General features: G+C 47.9%; 1 protein-coding gene across 2 annotated transcripts in view; it reads right to left on the bottom strand.

The window, feature by feature from the left end:
• LOC125030529 (FERM domain-containing protein 4A-like) overlaps positions 1-5,000 on the bottom strand; it is a 418,748-nt gene that overhangs the window by 239,091 nt on the left and 174,657 nt on the right. The gene's annotated exons all lie outside the window — the stretch shown is intronic.

Raw genomic sequence — 5,000 nt, 5'->3', positions numbered from 1 at the left:
CTCGTGCGACGGAGGAGGAGTGCCTAAGCTACAGCCCACGTAGGCTGAATCGCCACCGCGCTCCGTCTGCTTTAGAACCTGGGGCTCTCTAGCTTTCATTCCGTGAGGGTTTCAAGCATTCGTGGACATGCACAGGCCGAAGGAGGCAGTTCTTGGAGGAGCTGTTGGAGGAGTCGCTGGAGTTGTTGAGGAGTTATTGGTAGAGTTGTTGGAGGAGTTGTTGGAGAAAGGTGCAGGAGTTGCTGGAGGCCTGGGAGAGGGGGGGTAGGCTCAGCAGTGACCGCTGTGCCACGGTGCCACAAAGTGATTTACAACTCCTTTTATGACGCCATAAAGTCCGTTCGGCGACGAGAAGGAATACAGAAGGACGCCCGAGATGGGAAAAGAAAGAAGGAAGGCGGGTAAGAAGGCGGGCGTCGCTCCTGCCGAATACTCTGCCTCTGGCGGTTAACGTCAATATTATGCGCCCGAAGATCAACACGTGGACCCGATGTTATGGTCCGTCGCCCAGGTGTAGGCCAGTTTGCGCTCGCTCGCACGCTCTCTCTCTCTCTCTCTATCTCTATCTCTCTCTCTCTCTCTCTCTCTCTCTCTCTCTCTCTCTCTCTCTCTCTCTCTCTCTCTCTCTCTCTCTCTCTCTCTCTCTCTTTCTTTCTTTGTCTCTCTCTCTGTCTCTCTCTGTGTCTATCTCTCTGTCTCTGTCTCTGCCTCTATCTCTGTCTCTGTCTCTGTCTCTGTCTCTCTCTCTGTCTCTCTCTGTATCATTTTCCCTCTCTTTCTCTTTGGCATATGCCCTTTCTTTCTCTCTGTCTCTTTATCTATTTTCTCTTTCTCTTTCTCCCTCTCTTTCTTCATCGCTATGTCTTTCACTCTCCCCCTCCTTTTCCCTATCATTCCCCCTCTCCTTTTACCTTTCTTCCCCTTTTCTCTTCCCTCCCCTCACCCTCACCCTCTCCGTCACCCTCACCCTCTCCCTGTCCCCCTCACTTGATACCCAACGCAATATGTAGACAGCATATTTGGACGCAACACTGAATTCCTGCCATTGTTGCAGGCAGTGTAGGCCAGCCAAATCCCATGGTCCCATCACCAGCTATTCCGCGGTATTAAAAACTTCACCGAAATCACTTAAAAATACTGAAGACCTTAATTTAAAGAGCACATTTCAGGTTCCATACGGCCTCTTGTGACATTAATAATATGAAGATTTTAATAAAGGACTCATATTTATAGTACTTCGGTTCTTAATGTTTGTAAACTTTATACAAGCGTCCAAAGTCGTCGCGTTAGTCGGAGCGAGTTACATAATTCGGTTCTTACTCTGAATTTCTGAAAAGCATATCACCTGATTAGGAAACATGCTATTCAGATCAACTCACTTGAACTTAATTCAATATAATCCCTCCCTCCCTCTCTTTCTTTTTCTTTTCTACCTTACTTCCCTTCCTTACTTCACTTTTTTTTCTTTTTTCTTTGTTTTTCAGTCTTTCTTTCTTTCTCATCTTCTTTTTTCTTGCTGTCTTTCTTTCTTTCTTGATCCCTCCCCTCCTCCGGTTAACCTCCCCCTCTCACACTCTCACACTCACTTTTTACTCTTACTCTCGATGCGTATACTTCTGTTCTTTCTCTCTGTCCCTTTCATCTTCCACATCCTTCCGTCTCTCCCTATTCACCACCGTTATCGTTATTCAGTCTCACCCTTTCTCCCTCACCTACAGGCACTCCCCCTCCTCCCCGTCGCGCAGAAGGTAAAAAACACAAAAAAATAATCTAGTTTCAACCCCCTTCCTCTTCCCTACACCGCTACCAGGGGAGTGGTTTATGGCTGGTGTAAGTTGGCACCTTCTGGTTGTACGTAAAGGGGGAGGAGGGGGGGGGTGATGGACGAGGGGCATTTGGAATAGGCGGCGGGCAGGGGGAAGGGGTGGAGTGGGGTGGGTGGGGTGGAGTGGAGTGGAGTGGGTTGGTGTAACGGTGGGGTGGAGTGGGGTAGGGGTGGGATGGGCTGGGGGGAGGGTGTGTGGAGTGGGCTGGGGGGAGGGTGTGTGGAGTGGGCTGGGGGATCTACAACAGTGCGACGGGTGGCTGCGGCAGTCACTCAAAGCTCGTGTTGTTCCGACAGATATTGCGCTCTTCATTTTGTTATTTCTCGTCATACATTTCGGAGAGTATTTTCTCTTCCTTCTTTTTTATTTTATTCCTCCCCCCCTTTGCTTCCATCACTCCTCCCTGTCGTCGCCTCACAACCGCAACAACTCTGCAACGGATGGAAATACCGATACGGCCGGCAAGAACATAAAGTGTACTCGACATACCCACAAATTCTTCCCACTGCACACGTTCTGTCCTCACAAAACCTTATATTCACGAGCGAGAACCTTCAGAGCCACTCCCTTCCCTTCTATACAAATTGTAGGTAGACATGCGTATATATAATAATGATGGTCACTATAGGAGAATCTTTTTCTTTGTATGACTTTTACTTACCTTGCTTGCGTCATCTCAACATCCTATAACCGCTTACCTGTAAAGAGAGAGAAGGAAAAGAGAATTAGACAAATAAATATGTAACATAAAAAGTTTTGTAACTGAGACAGGTACGAAAGGCTGGCAAAAGAATTAATAAATTAATAAAATTATGCTCTGATAAGACAACTTAAGAGAGTGAAAAACACGAAACTCTTTCGATCGGCCGCTCTCCTCTATTTCTTCACTTCTTCTATGTAGTCTCTCTTTGGTCTCCACTTCCCTCTCGCTTTCCTTCTTTACCTTCCTTGCCTTTTCTAGTTTTCTTTTTCTTTCCCTCCCTCTTCCCTTTCCCCTCATTTGGCTCCTTTCTTTACCTTCACCTTTCTTCCTTTTTCCCTCCCCCTCCCCCTCCCCCTCTCCCTCTCCCTCTCCCTCTCCCTCTCCCTCTCCCTCTCCTTCACTCCTTTCCCCTTCTCCCTTCCCCCTATTGCTTCTCCCCCCCCCCCCCCCCCCATGCCTTTCTCTATAACTCTCATCATCTCGCGATCCTCCGCCTCAAGGCCCGATTAACCGTGGCTGTTAAGCGGTGGCAAATTAAATCAAACAGCGGCCCGCATCATTGGATAGGCCTCCCTTTGTGCACTTATCTCTTTCCCTTTCCCTTTCCCTCTCCCTCTCCCTCTCCCTCTCCCTCTCCCTCACTAAATCAATAAGCTGTCAGACCGCCCCTGGGATATCCAGCGTAATATTAACTTACCGCGTAACATAAACGGACATATACCTTGACATGGTTTGGAAACAGGAGAGAAAACGGGAAAAGGGAGGATGGAAAGAGGAAACGGAGAGAGGAGCAGAGGGGAGGAGGGAGGAGGTAGGATGGGAAACAGAAGCAAAGTGAGTGAGTGAGAGGAGGAAAGAATGAGTGAGGGAGAGAGTGAGGGTGCGGGAGGGAGAGGGTAAAGGACGCATGGACGAACTGACAAACATAAGGGTATAAGAAAATAAAAATGGACTAAGTGATGAAGAAAGGCACAAGAAAAGGAAGGAGTGGGAGAGGGAGGGAAGGATTAGGAATGAATTGACAGACAGAGATTCCATTTCCAAAGTGTAAACATAAAATACATTTAGGACTGTATTCTTAGTGAAAGAACTAAACATCACTGTCTGCAGAGGTAATTGCCTTATATTTTTTCACTAAGTGATTAATACGAAAGAGAGTGCATGGACAGGAGCGCATCAAGTTTTTTTCAGAACAAAGTACACTTGGATACACACAGGGTTGAGTTATGCAAACATGAATAGATGCCTGGTGATGGCATGGGTATCTGGCCAGTTGGTGCAGGGATGGATTAAATGACTGTCAGCTGCTATCTTTGGCAACGTGGTAACTTGGCCTAAGTGCCGCTCAGCGTGATTACAATTATCCATCATATTAATATTAATATCCACACAGTCGAAACTGCCGTTATAGTAGCTAAAATTATCAGAATCTATACAGAAATATCAAATTCATCAGGAATTATCACATAGTTATATAATGGATATACATTACATATTTTTCTCAGTACCAACAAGAAAGAAGTATATGTAACTATAATAACAATGGTAACTGTAACACCATTCTCTTTCTTCCTTCCTTAGACCCTTTTCGCTTTTAACCATTTGCATTTCTTTCCTTTACACTGTTTCTTCATCCTTTTCCTCATTACCTGTTCGGTCCCATCGGTATCACACTACTCCTCAATCACCTCCTTCTTACCATTCCACTTTCCTCTCTCCGTACCTTCTCCCTCGTTCTTCCTCTCTTCCCCTTCCTCCCCCTCCCTCTCCCATTCCCTCCTTCGTTTTTTCCCTCCTTTTTTCCTTTCTCCCTCCCTCCTTCCTATACTCCTTTCTCCCTCCTCCTTCCCTCCTAACCTCCCTCCTTCCATCCCACCCTTCTTGCCCTCCTCTCTCTATCCTTCCCTCTTTTTTCCCTCGTTCCTTCCCTTCTTCTATCCTTCCCTCCCTCCCTCTATCCTTCCTTCCCTCCCTCTATCCTTCCTTCCCTCCCACCCTATCTCCCATCTCCTTCCCTCCTATCCTCCAGCCCTAGCTCCTTCCCTCCCTCCCTCCCTCCTACCCTCCTTCCTTAGCTCCTTCCCTCCCTCCCTCCCTCCTACCCTCCTTCCTTAGCTCCCTCCCTCCCTCCCTCCCTCCCTCCCTCCCTCCCTCTCTCCCTCTTGCGGACAGCTGCAGCCTGCGGGGGGGGGGGGGGGGGGGGGGAAGAATGTTGGTGTGTGTGCCTGTGTGTACATTCCCTGGGTAGCTCTGGCAGCCTGTTCCCCGCGTTCACTTAACACTCCACATTCTGTGCATTATTCTCTGTCTTGGGGATTACCGCCAACGCCTTGATGTCGGGAACAGAATTAATAAGAAAAGCCGAACAACTTTCAACGAGGCTGACATCGCGACGGGTGATGAGAGCAAAGGCGAGAATCAAATAAAAGCGTGATCATCGCCCCCCCCCCCCACACCCCCAATAAAAAAAA

Source organism: Penaeus chinensis, chromosome 11 (genome assembly GCF_019202785.1).
Source record: "Penaeus chinensis breed Huanghai No. 1 chromosome 11, ASM1920278v2, whole genome shotgun sequence".
In the NCBI taxonomy this organism is placed as follows: Eukaryota; Metazoa; Arthropoda; class Malacostraca; order Decapoda; family Penaeidae; genus Penaeus; species Penaeus chinensis.
The sequence above is the reverse complement of the archived record's forward strand: the minus strand, read 5'-3'. Positions and strand labels throughout refer to the sequence as shown.